This window comes from Pimephales promelas, chromosome 8, assembly GCF_988280905.1.
Source record: "Pimephales promelas chromosome 8, fPimPro1.hap1.1, whole genome shotgun sequence".
NCBI classification, from domain to species: domain Eukaryota; kingdom Metazoa; phylum Chordata; class Actinopteri; order Cypriniformes; family Leuciscidae; genus Pimephales; species Pimephales promelas.
The window spans coordinates 23,024,602-23,039,006 of NC_142776.1; the positions used below are offsets into that span (position 1 = coordinate 23,024,602).

The window sequence follows — 14,405 nt, forward strand, 5'->3', positions numbered from 1 at the left end:
TCCTCAGATAGCCGGTCTGATATGGCAACATTTTGACAGGGCAGAGGTGGATTTGTTCAATTTGAGCAAGTCAGTGTCCCCTGGGCCCTGTGGTTAATCCCAGTTGCATTCTGCACCTCTGGGGATAGACGCACTTGCTCACCCATGGCGGAGGCTGCATTTTTACGCCTTCCCCCCATTCCCTCAGTGTTGAGAAGATTGCAGGAGGACAAGTTTTTCCTTTTGCAGTAGCACTGCTCTGACAGACCCTTATTTGGTTGATGAGGCAGATCTCTTTCTTGGAGTCTTCCATTCAGATCAAACCTGCTAACCCCTGATGTTTATGGTCTCTCTGTTGAGGTCAAGGATACTTTTAGAAATGCAAGAGCACCTTCAGCTGTATGCTCCTAAGTGGGGGGTGGTTGAATCTTGGTGTGCAAGTTGCAGGCAGGATGCTATCCGCTACCTATACCACATTACAAGGTTTATATTGTGGCTATTGCTGCCAAGCATGTGCAGCTGGATAGTGTTTTCTTGGGAAGGAATTCCCTGACCCCTTTTATCCGCGGGGTGACGGCTTGTTTATTCTTGGGAGATTTCTGTGGTCCAAGAGGGAACCTCTGGAATCAGCCTTACTTTGAGTTCCACCTCTTAAGGTGGTTCTTCTGATCTTCACTTGTCAGCTCCTGGGTTGATCAAAGCCTTTCTGCGTCCTAAGCCTGGCTATGTTCCTAAAGTTGCATCCACCTCTTATATGCCCCAGGTGGTGACTTTGCAGTCCTTTTTTCCTTCACCTTTTAAATAGCATCAGGATGAGACACTGTATAAACTTTTTCCAGTGAGGGGTTTGAAGATTTATGTTAATCGCACTTTACTTCATAAATCATAAATCTATAAAGCTGTCACGAAACAGAATGTTGCATTGGCTTAGGAATGGTATTGTTTTAGCTTATGAGGCATGTGGCTAATCGTCACCTCTGGCTATTAGAGTTCCCTCTACTGCATCTCCTCAAGGCATTGTTCAGAGGTGTTTCTCTGCAGGACATTTGTGTCGTTGTAGTGTAGTCCTCCTTACACACCTTTATCAAATTTTATAATTTAGACATGAATTTGTGCCGTTTTCTTGACTAGTCAGACCTAAGTAAGTTTCTTTCGACACATGGGTAGACTGAATTTTAGCAGTCTTAAGAGTTTGGTGTGTTTGGTTGGTATATCATTTCCATGGTGTCAGCTACCAACGCAGTGAACTGTTTAAAGGGGTTCAGTTCTTGAACTTTAAGTACTTGAAGAACACCTGTTCTCGGAGTGGGGAACAAGACGCTGTGCAGGCTGCCAAACTCCTCACTCCGTGGTGACGCTAAACCTAGAGGGGAGCATCAGCACAAGGGCTGAACGATTAATCGAATCGCAATCATGATTTGAAACGTTGCGATTAGCTAATCGCAAAAGGCGATTGTGGATGCGATATGAAAAATATGCCAATACTCTCTCTACACTGCTGAAGAAGTGCAGATGATCCGAAAACACAGACAAACAAGTAACCTGCAGATTAGCTATCTCCATTCTCCATTTGAGATTATCTGCTGAAATGAAAGGGTCATTCAGTCGGTATGTGTTCTGTCACAAGCGCTATTTGCTGTGACTAAACCTGCGATCAAACCTTATCAGTGATGAACTGCAATAAAACCAAACATGAATCTCAAGTCTCGGCAATAGCCTTTTGATTGTGATTGCTGAATAACTGCACTTATGCAGCTCTGTATGACAATGTCTTTTTTGCTATTATTTTAATAGAAAAACATTAAAGCAATTTGGATATATTGGATTAGGACTGCCACTGTTTACATTTTTGAGAGAAGTTTCTTGTTTTACCAGAAGGCATATATGATAAATAGTCTCTGGAAACTGGAAATGTGTATGGGTTGACATTCTCTTTTGCTTATAGGTGAAAGTGCAATAATTCTGATGAAAAACATTTCTCAAATGACAATAATCGCATAATAAATAAACTCTCAATACAGTGTAACTATCCACAAAATCATCACCATTATTATTATTATTGTAACAGACTTTGTTGGATTGTACATGACAGAATCCAACAAAGTCTGTTACTATAAAGCCCAATTTATACTTCTGCGTCAACCTCCCGTCGTAGGCTGTGTGTAGTGCGCGTACCCTTCGTTGTACCCAACCCGATCTCACGGGAATTCGTACGAATTTTACGAGGTGGCTAATTCGTAACAATTCATACGACCTCAGTCGTACAAATTAGTACGATTTTTGCTAAATCGTACATATTTTACGAATTGGCCAATTCGTATGAATTCGTACGAATGACCTACCCCTGACCCCGCCCCTAAACATAACCGTCACGTGGGTTTAGACAAATCGTATGAATTCGTACGAGTGAGGTCGTACGAATTCGTACGAATTAGCTGAAGCCCAAAATGTAGCTATACTTCTGCGTCAACCTCCCGCTGTAGCTACGACGTAGGCTGTGTGTAACGCACGAACCCTTCGGTGTACCCTGAAGCCCAATTTATACTGCTGTGTCGAACTCTCGCCTAGCAGTTGTAGGGAGATATATTGATCATGAAGAATTTCTTTTCATTTTCTTTTTCTTTTCATATTTCATATTCATATTAATTAATTCATTTATGTCACTTGTTTAAGACTTCTAAAAAAATATTTTTTGATTTTTCAACTCGATTGGGGGGCCCCCTGGTGGCCAAGGGGCCCCATGCAGCCGCTTAGTTCGCTTATGCCTCGGGCCGGCCCTGCTCACTTGCTAGACTTACTGCACTCAGCCCAGTTGGTTTCATGAAATAGTAATATGCTGAAGTGTTATGATAAGCAAACATCTTTTTCTCTGCAAGAGAAAGTATCTAGAGCTTTACAAATACCATTGCTGTGCTGCACCATGATGCAATAAATCATTTAATGTATTCCTTTGGATCAGCTCTCAAGCCATATTCAACAGAACATGGAGTGTCAAGGGAGCTTTATCTTTTCCGCTACAGAGAGACAGTCCTTTGTTGATAAAATCTTTCAAATTCATAAGTTTGAATAAGAATAATGAATGTATTTAATTTCAGCGGATCCTCCCATCTTTTATCCAGAAATGTAGAAACTACATAGATGCCAGTTGACTAAATGCAAAGCAATTACATTTAACTATTTATAGTCCTGCTCACATCTTACATAACCATAAACACATTGTAAGCATCACATTTCAGGTACCGAGATCCTCAATTTGATGTTATATCCACTCAGATAAGCACAGGGTAAAGCCTCATTATGACAGACTAGATATGTGCTGCCATGCTGGTACAATGAAGGTTTGTAAAGGCAAGCAAACCACAGGCCTCACCAGCAGACCTGAGATTGTGCCAAACTCAGCAAGGGACAGGGAAGTGGGAAACCTCAGCCAGGAGTGGTGATGATGAGAAAACTCTCTATTAACTTCTCCCATAAATTTTGTTGAGAACAAATCTGTTATTTGTGAAAAACTCTAAAAAGTCTCAACAGTGTATGCAGATACAGTACATGCATTACCAGGGAATTGTCATTATCATGAAACATCATGAACATTCAATTTTATTATGTTTGATACTTCAAAAAAATACGATTTTAAACAGCATTTTTGTAATAAAATGTCCAACTCCTAAACAGGCAGCCTACATTAACTTTTGATTAAAAAAAAAAAAAACATACTTAGGGGCAAAATTGTTTAGTCATAGTGGTAATTATGCAGTCTATAATCAAAAACACAGGAGTTACAGAAACCATACCCTGAGAACGGACAAGAAGTGAGGGAGAACACAGGGTTTAAATACACAGAGCACAGATTAGGGAAACAAGGCATAGCTGGGGCAAATTAACTAAACAAACAAGTGGGGATGCACCGATACCATCATTTTCAGAATCGTTTCAATCCGACACCAAAAATTCTGAGTACCGAACAATACCGATACCGATCCGATACCTGTGCAGTTTTTTTTTTTATATCAAGTAGAATTTCTATAACTCTGTGTGTTGAACTAATAACAACATTACAAAGACTGAAACACTTTTACAAAGCTCGAGACAAAGTTACATTTTGGAAAACATTTTTACCCGACCAAAAAAACACAATTACATGGGCAAAATACTTCTACCTAGGGCAAAACACTTTTACTAAGGACAAAAAAATTAACATTTTAGAAAACAAATTAGCAAGACGCAAAACACTTTTACCAGTACCAAAACAAATTTACAAACGATCAAGTCCTCACAGAAAGGGAATGTACCACATAGTGGAAGTGACGAGTGAACACTGGTGATAGGTGTTGGTGAGCGCAGTCAATTCGTGTCGTAAATGGGGAGAATATGGCGTGAATATGAAGCATATAGGAATTTAAGTTTTTGGTCACCGAACATGGACTGCGACCGAGGGATGTTTTTTTCGTTTTGTGGTGAACACATGAGCAGCTTAACACAGGTTTGCTTTAAGTGTGGTCGGTGTTTGGAGTTTTTAAAGGTAAAAGTGTTTCAGCACTTCCCGGCCACCGTAAATAATCACTCTTGTGTGTGTTAAACACAATCTAGACAATTTCATTAAAATTGTAAACAACAAATCCAAAAAATGTATCATCATAATCTATGACAAAAATGCTATTATAAACTAGATTAGTGGATAATACACATTGCTCATTGTATTGTTGTAAAATGCATTCATGAAAAACAAGATAACAAAAATCAAAAAGATAAATTATTTTAGATATAGCCATGGCTACTATAAAATTGAGACAACATGTTTTAAATGTATAGTACAAATGTTTAATGAGACAGTAATAGATAGGACAGAACAAGAAAGGCAATTAATAAGACTGCATTATGACATGAAAAGCTCTGATACAGTGCGACACAAAGTGCTTATGCGCATCCCGAGCGGAGAATGATGCGCTTGAAGCCACATGGAGTGTTACAGCACGTATTGCGTTGAGTCCGCATTGAAAAGTTCAAAGCACAAAGGAAATACATATTGATGGACTATACTATTGATGGAGTGGATTATACATTATCTATTTATGCAATAGTTTATTGAGCCTTTTCTTTTAACAGTTTTGAATTTCAGTCACTGTGCGCGTGAAGAACAATTATAGTGCTCTGACTCTACTCTAGTGTTGTGATCTAATGAATGGAGAATGACTGACAGCCGCAGCGGAGGGAAAAGTTTACGTGATATTGAATTTGATGACTTAAATGTTAATCTCTATATCACATAATGGCTTCAGAACACTTATAACATAGTACATGAAAACTTTATGGTACTTTAGAAAGTTTTTGTGCCATTTGTGGGGCTTAACAATAACATAGAACAGTATACGCACAATATAGGATTTGAATCAGCCTCGCATCCCTAGAAACTAGGAGCGGGAAAATGGTGACAGGACTAAACCGAAAATACTAAGCAGGGGGTAACAAAGGGCAGTGTATTTTGAGTAAAACATTAATATTGAAACGATTTATAATTAGTTCAATCCTCATTTGAAAAAATTGCTATATTTTTTGTAGCTTTAAGTCATGTTAATGAAGTATCCAAAGCAGTTAATGTGCCCATCATTTAACATGCATGAATCAGAAGCATGCATCTGCAATTTGTTAGCTCTAATAAATAAATAAATAAATACAATTTATTTATTCAACCCCCTTGAACATAAAAAAAGCTATTAAAGGAACTAATCATAATTAGTTATTATGAAACTAATCAAGAACATACTTGAATATTTCTATATTTTTTTGCACTTTTTAATTAATCATTTATCTTTAGCAACTTTTAATCAGTCATGGTGTGAACTAAATCCGGTTTACGTATCTTAACCTGGCAGATTTAGGTATTTATGGTGCCATGGAAACATTGTGGGATGTCATGGAGACAATCCAAGTGGAATGTCATGGAAACATTATGAAGGAGAACAGGATTTAACCATACAAATCTCATCTAACCGTAGATATGAGAAATATTGAAAACATGTTTTCTTTCTTTCTAAGCCATTTCAAAAGCTTTACTTGTGAACAGGATGGTTTCTAGCATTGCCTCAAGATTGTTTTAATTACTTTACTGTGATTGCATTGCACACCCCTCAGGTTTTTTAATTACTATAATAAGAATATATATGCCTGCAACAAATGTTAATAGAGATACAGTGCGAATAAAAGAGCTTCCAAAGAGAACCTCCATTCATGACATGCATGAATCTTAATGTAAGCTTTACATGAGGGTTAATTGTTTTATTTAATGCCATCTGACTATTTTAGTCAAATGTCATCTGACTATTTTAAATGCAAACATAAGAATAACGTGTCATTTAACGGACAATATCAGCATGAAAAGTGATCGTGAGACTTTACTTTAAGAAATGGACACAGAGACTGGTGAGCCTTGAGAGTGGGTGTCTGAGAGGAAGAAGGGGGGCTGACTGCAGGAACTAGTGTTACACCACCTACCACACTGCCTCTTCAGGGACTCCAGGCTATCTCTCCTATCCACGCTGCTGAGGTGTAGCTATGCTCCATCTGCTGCTGTTGCCATGGCAACAAGGCCCACTGATCTACATAAGACCATGCAGGGAGATCTGTTAGTCTGATCTATTAGCATGACTCAACGGCATCTTCATCTTTGCCAGCCCTGAAGCCAGTCATTTTGGAAATATGACTGAACGTAATTAGGCTGACCCAAGAGTGAAAGCGGAACAACATTTTCTCTTCAGTGAACAATTAAGTTTTTACTCTCCTCATTTGAAATATGCCACTAATTTAACACAAGTCCTGCACCTCAAGCCAATATTTCAATCAAAGTGTTCGGCAGACATGGTCAAACATCAAGTATTTGTTTTGAATGAAACATAACACTTTCTAACTACAATTAAAACTACAATCTAGGTGCAAATATAAAAACATCAAGGCTGCGAAACAAATACATAACTGGTTTTAATTGCAAAAGGTTTTTACAAAAATTTTACAAATTTTACAAAATTTAAAAAAGCACATTTTACAAGAAATACTATTTCAGTTCTTTAACTTTTACTTTTCATGTGAAAAATTTCACATTTAATTCAGTGTTACTTGCCATTTCTTTGTAATTGTTTGTGTGAATATTGTATTTTAAATATTTCTAGGGTCAAATTCGAACTTTATTTGCTTATATTGATAAATTAATAATTGATACACCATAACTGGCATTTATTTATGGGGAAATGTACTTGTAACTCTTTTTGAAGTTCTTCAGACAATTTCTAGATGAAGACCATTTCAAAAACATGTCTATAGCAAATGAGCTGTAGACTAAGTGGGGTGCTGTCATTCTCATGTTGTGTAAAAAAATAAGTATAGGAACATTATAATTGCATAATCTGACACAAAGCAGCACACTGCAATACTTCAGGCAATCGAATTAGGCTCACACACATGCAGAGAGTCTAAAAATAAAAGCTAAAGCACATTTAGCCACAGCTCTGTCTGTGCATTTCATGCAAAGAACATGTTGTTTTAATAACAATATTATTTATGAAAATGTATCACCAAAAAACCTGGGATATGAATGTATTATCTAGAAATAAATGGTGATCTGTAGAGGAGTGTTGGAACATATACAGTTTGTTTGTGTAATATCAGGGTCACAAATTAGAAAAGAGCAACATAAGAGAAATTACATGATCATGAGCTAACAGTACAAGTTAGAAAAATTAAGAAAGTACAGTAACTGATTTGTGATCATGTAATAAATGTTGAATGGCAGAACAGAATCAGCAGGTTTCATTGTTTGATTAATAAAATCAACAAGCTTTTCATTTACACCTTTAAATAAAAAAGTAGAAATGGCTTTTATCATAACATTATTATTGCTAAAATGAATAAGTAAGTTTGAGAGCACTAAAATAAAACTTATGCAATAAACATTGAAACTAAAATGTGTTACAACACTCACTGATCTTCCCTAAAATTTGATGCAACACAGAAAATCTATTAATAAAGCACAACACTATGATTAACATGAATAGGTTTAGTTAACTAAAAACCCATTGTGGTCTTTACAAACCATGTTTATACTTGTTGCAAGTGAACAATATAGATTTAAAAAAATGATTTTTTTTAAGGATTACTGTCTAAAATTCCACAGCATTATAATGAAGATTCAGAGTGGGTGCGAGTTTTACTGCTTGTATTACATTTTTCTAAAAATTTCGATCTCCAGAGAGCTGTTCTGGATCTCCAGAACTCTGGATCTTCCATAATATAGTTTCCCTATATTAGACAACAAATGGCACGAAATCCCAATCATGTTGAGATAAACCTACAACCATTCTGTTTTATAAACATAGATGTCAACATCTGAAATCGAAATTTAACTTTGTCCTGGGCTGCGTTTTCAGATAACGATGGATTTTCTTAGCACTTCAGGGCATTTTCTACGAACATTCGTGTTTATTTCACGTGCGTCTCACAAAAATGGCCTTAACACGATCGCATGCAGCTGTTGCTTTAAGTGCTACTTAAAAGTCGCTGTCCGTTTGACAGGTGCTGAAATGTTGCCTTATAGATTTGCTCGTAATTGTAGCACATGCTTGTATTTTGAAATGTTTAGCCTAATTATTATTTGCTACAATGCCAATAATCTATCCAAGCACATAAGTTGGAGACACCAGCAAAAATGGCTGAACCAAAAAGCAAAGATTTTTCAAAGAGTAAATTACTGTTATTTTAGAGGATGTGGAGCTAAACAAACATATAATTTAAGCAGGGTTAAGGGCAGTCATACAAATAAACAAAAACATAGTCATATTCTATTATATTGATACAAAACTAACTGCAACTGCATGAAAAGATCAGGGAGGGAGGCCAGGAAGAAGTGGGAGGACTTTGCAAGCCTCAAGGGAACAAGAAAAGGCACTGTCAATACTTGGCACAAGTGCCTCAGATAGTATTTGTGGTTATATCTGACCTCAATGGAGGAGTATGGATGTCTTAACCTGAACCTGAGTCAAGTCCATCATATGCTCATAAGAGCAATCAGGTTCACCTCCCATTGGCAGACACCTACCATCTCCCAGTCTTCCCAACAGCCCACCATCTTCAATTGTTCAGACAATAGCTTCAACACCTCAGCGGTTTGAGAATGTCTGTGGTTGTAGTCAGGAAAAGCAGCTGGAGAAGGATAAACTAGATGTCCTAAAAGTCATTAGACATTGTCTTAAAGAGGCCAGTAAGAGGGACAACAAAGTTCAGCAGCAGCTCATTGACCTCAAGAAGGCCAACCTGGCTTTAGAAGAGAAGAGACTGGCACAGCAGGAGATGAGGTTTCCAAAGCCCTCCATTTCGGTATTTCAAAACTCAAGCCTAAGGCTCTATGAAATACTACAGTACACGTATTCTTATCAGCATTTTAAATTAAAATGTCTTGTAGTACTTTTCAAAAATATTTATATAAGCCCTACAAATGTCCATATACAACAGTGTACTTTTTCATACCTTAATTTATTTGTGTGACTTTAAAACTTGGGGGAAAATGAAGGAAACCTTCACCTGATAAATGCATCAGTGTGTTTAAGCATACTGGTGTAAGATCGCGCATATAAATGAACTGCAAAACAAATAGTCTGTCAGAGCATACATGACTCAACAAAAACATTAAGAGCAGCCTATAGTCTCACAAGGGTTTAGGAGAATGTGTGTCAAAAATTCAAGCATGGAGAATTCAGCATGACTTCATTTCTACCTCACATGTCTTTTCTTCTCACTAAAGCAAGAAGGTGCTAATGAGAACACCTGGCTGAATAGCTGAGAGCGAGAAGTGTTCCTGAAGCCATTCATTAGGTCTCTCACAGCGACACTCACTCGTGTAGATCACTTAGCCCCAATTTGAGTATACGAGTAGGAATTTTCACCAAGCAGTCAGAGTTCGACTGGTTAGCATGGCCCAAATGAATGGGAATGCTAAAGGATTAGGGATTCACAATTTAATGGTAACATATCAGTTACATTGGTAATAATTTAATGTTAACATATCAGTTACATTGGTAATTTAGTGGCGTTTGGTCGATATTGGATATATATTGGCCGACTTTTAAAATTTTGATTACTTTGCTGCAATCTAAAGCTTACTTAAAGTTATCCATTAAAAAAAAGTAGTGTAACTCGACCGAAAATGGTGACAAAATAAAATGTTGCGCTTTTCTAAGCGTGCAAAGTGGATAACTATATTGTATGGCAGAATACCACAGCAAGTGATTCGATCACTTCGAATCGGCGCAGTAATATCATCACGCCTGAAAAATCCTCTCCCTCTCCGGAGTAATGATATTACTGTGCCGGATCTATAAATACATTGTAAAAAGTCATCAGTTGACTTAACTTAAAAAAGTGAGGAAACGCATTGCCTTAAAATTCTTAAGTAAATAAACGTCATACATAAATGAAGAAATTAAAAATTATGCATGAAGTTTATTACTTTAAAAATGTTAAGTTAAAGAGTTTCTTCACTTTTTTAAGTTCAGTCAACTGATCACTTTATACAGTGTGCGTGGAGTCGAAGTGCTCCCAAGCACTTGCTGTAGTATTCCGCCATACATTATAGTTATCCACTTTACACGCTTAGAAACATGTCCCTTTAAAGGGACAGTTCACTTTGAAATTAATTTTTAATATGTTTTAGCTTACCTCAAGGGCATCCAAGATGTAGGTGTCTTTGTTTCCGCAGTAGTTTCAATTTTGACATTTTTCAGCCAAACTGTCTATCAGTCATACACTGGAGGCTAAGGGTGTCCACCAAAAAGCATGCACAGAGTAGTCAAAATTTAACATGATTTAATGACTTGTAAATGTAAGTACACATTGATGGCCTAAGACAGGAAACGAGCGTTTTTTGTGAGACAACGAACAGTATTTATATTGTTTTTACCTCGTGTAATCACAGTGACGTCCAAGTGATCTGAATCAGTTGTCCAATGTCCAACTGATCCGAACTGAATCAGTTCAATGTTACATCGTTTGCGTGTGACGTCACTCAATATTTACACGGAGATTTCGAAAGTTTTACCTTTTACTAAACATATTTAGATATACCGAAATCGTCTTCCATTGCGGTTTCCCGTATATCTAAATATGTTTAGTGAAAGGTAAAACTTCCGAAATCTCTGTATAAACAAAGAGTGACGTAGGCGCGCAAGCGATCACTTCCGGCGCATGCGCAGACCGAAGCGGCTTTGCCGTCAGATCATTTTGTCAAGGCTATGATTACAAGAGGTAAAAACGATATTAAATACTGTTCGTTTTCTCACAAAAACCGTTCGTTTCGTGTCTTAGGCCATAAATGTGTACTTACATTTACGAGTCATTAAATCATGTTTAATTTTGACTTCTCTGTGCATGCTTTTTGGTGGACCCCCTTAGCCTCCAGTGTATGACTGATAGACAACAACGGTTTGACTGAAAAATGTCAAAATTGAAAATACTGTGGAAACAAAGAAACCTACATCTTGGATGCCCTTGAGGTAAGCTAAAACATATTAAAAATTAATTTCAAAGTGAACTATCCCTTTAAGTAAATTTAACAAAATATTCTTTATTATATAATTTTATAGACCACTTGTAAGATTTCAGCCTGAAAAGAATCATGGGAAGAATTTTAAGATAAATAAGCTGACTTCACCCTGTTTCCCTTAGAAGTACATTAGTAACAATATATAATACGTTACCATTTAATTTGAAACACACTAAACTCTATTACAAAATACTCCTTTTATAATAATAAAAAAAAACGTTAAAATATAAGAGCAGCTGTAAAAAAGAGTAATATCTGAATTTTCCAGAGTAATAGTTTCTATCATCACCAATCTACTGTATTCAGCGAAGTTCAGTTAAAAAACTCAATAGTCTATAGCCCCCAAATCAAAACTGTTTGACAATTGTGCCCAGCTGTTACCAATCTCGATCACAGGGCAGGGCCAGAAGTCAAATGATTCTGTTATCTGTCCAGACTGCAATAAAGCTCAGTGAGCCCATTACAAAAGAAAAGTTCACTCAACAATTCAGTAGACCTCTATGACCACAGGAAATTATGAAGCCATTTGGATTGTCATGACAGTAGCAGTAACTTGTAAAGGAAGGGCAACAGTATCAGGCACAGAACAAAGGCCAGCTCTACCACATCCATTTTAATATACTATTTTCCTTGAACCTCGTCCATATTCTTTTTAGCCATGCAAACCCAAGCACTAATTTGAAACAGAACAGAAAACATTACATACAAAAAAAAAAAAACTCAGACAGCACTAGCTGATAATATACAGCATATCAGTTTACTGCTTTTTTTATTCTGCAGTTTTTCACACTTACCAAAGTAGAAATGGGATGACCGTTTGTAGATTTTATTGGCTGCTCTCTGTAGAGACTCCCAGAGCAGGCAGGACTTGTGTAGATAATCACTGGTGGGTATAGACAGCCACCCAGTTCATTTGTGTGCAAACACTTGTTTTCCTCATCTTCAGCCTCCTGTCCAAATCCTGCCAGCCACTAGACTCTGATGGCATATCCTGTTATATCACCCATGCTACACTCTCAGTCCTGAAGCACTGACCGAAAGAGGCTGCCTCTTGTTTCCAAATGCACCTGCAAAACAGAGAAAAGGAGACATTGTTATTCTTTTTAGCCCATCATTTCAAACTTTACACAAAAGAAACTTTCTACACTTCCTTTTTTTTGCCTTCTCACCATTTCTATCAAAATAAACAGAGTTATGTACACAGCATGGAGGAAGCATTCCTAATTAAAACATTTATTTAACACATTGAGAATAGTTTGTATATTATCATAGCCTAACAGAGGTGGACACAGCTTTATTACTTGGGTAAAAGTACAGATACCCCTTGCTAAATTTTACTCAAGTACAAGTGCTACAGTCCGATTTCTACTTAAGTAAACGTATAAGTACCTGTTTTTAAAAGTACTTGAGTATTAAGAGTACAAGAGTAGATTTTCTAAATATTGCATTACTACTGCCACAGTGCTTACATGTATGTACAGAAACGTCCTACATGGAGTTCTGAAAAATGTTAACAATAATACCTTGGAGAATGTAATAGGAACTGAAAGTAAAATCAAATCATTTTCATCTTTTTACCATATTGCTTTGTTTAACATTTAGGAAAATTTCAGAAAATTCAGTTTTCAATTCAATTCACTTCAAAATTGAAATAGTCTGATGAGGTGTGGCCACGCGTTGGCGCATTCCCGGGATGGACCGGCTGCGTCTTCATCCATTGTTTCGTCCATGTTTTCATCTCTTATCTACATCTGACCATGGTGATTGTTATGGTGAAAACTGAAGGTGATTATACAGTATATATATATATATTTTTTTTTAGAAGTAGTAACGGGTACTCACTGTTATGGATAGAAATGTAGTGGAGTAAAAAGTACCATATTTCCAATATTGTATTTTATACAATATTTAAGTATTATACAATATATTTTATAAAATATTTAAATCATGAGTACTCCCCAAAAATGATACTCGAGTAAAGCACAGATCCCTCAAAATTGTACTTAAACATTTTTAATGTTTAGAGTTCGTATTCACACAAGTAACCCAGTTCACTTCCGTAATGCAATGTTTTTTTCAAGTGAAAATGTTATCCATCAGGAATTGATGAATGTCAAGTTTAAAGCTTTTTTTTTTTACTACAACAATTTGCTAGTATTGTTGTAATATTTACTACATTAAAGTTGACTGTCTGCGTTAAAAAGCACTATTTCAGAAAAACTTAACTGTAACAGTAAGTTCATTTGAATATTAGTAAACATTAAAGGGTTGATGAAATGAGAAATCAGATTTTCCTTGAGCTTTTGACATCTAAAAAGTCATCATTTTGTAAGAATATCCTGTAAGTTTTAGAACTGAAAACGTCCTTGTTAGTCCAATAAAAGCTTTTAGTAACACCAGCCTCAGCAAACGACTCGTTTTTCAAAGTGGGGAACTATGACGACCAAGAGGATAAAACACCACCCCCGCAGAAGAAGATAAATGCCTACTTCAACACGGCCGGTTTAGCCCCGCCCACCGATTCGCGCATTACACTCATAGCTAGATAACATAGATGCCTACCTTGTGATGACAAACCGGATCGAGCTACCGAGCGAGCAATACAATATATTGTGCAGTGCCTGGGTGTGGAAGAAGACAGTCACTGCATAAGCTTCCTCTGGATTCCAATAGAACTGCATGGATAAACTTTATTTTTAATGATGTTCCAGCTGATGTGGGTAAATATTGTCCGTCTGTTCGCTTCATTTCACTGAGGATTGATTTGTAAACAAGACTGGATTTTCAGACTGATTAAGAGTAAAGAATGGTGCTGTGCCGTCTATGTTGGATCTGACAGGAATTG

The 14,405-nt window shown here is 36.8% G+C and overlaps 1 protein-coding gene across 3 annotated transcripts in view; it reads right to left on the bottom strand.

Annotated features, from left to right (window-relative positions):
• lrrc7 (leucine rich repeat containing 7) overlaps positions 1-14,405 on the bottom strand; it is a 136,727-nt gene that overhangs the window by 99,461 nt on the left and 22,861 nt on the right. For all 3 annotated transcript variants that reach the window (XM_039691371.2, XM_089134188.1, XM_039691369.2), the window contains exon 2: positions 12,355-12,627. The gene's annotated coding sequence lies outside the window, so the exon portion shown is untranslated. The remainder of the gene's footprint in view (positions 1-12,354; positions 12,628-14,405) is intronic.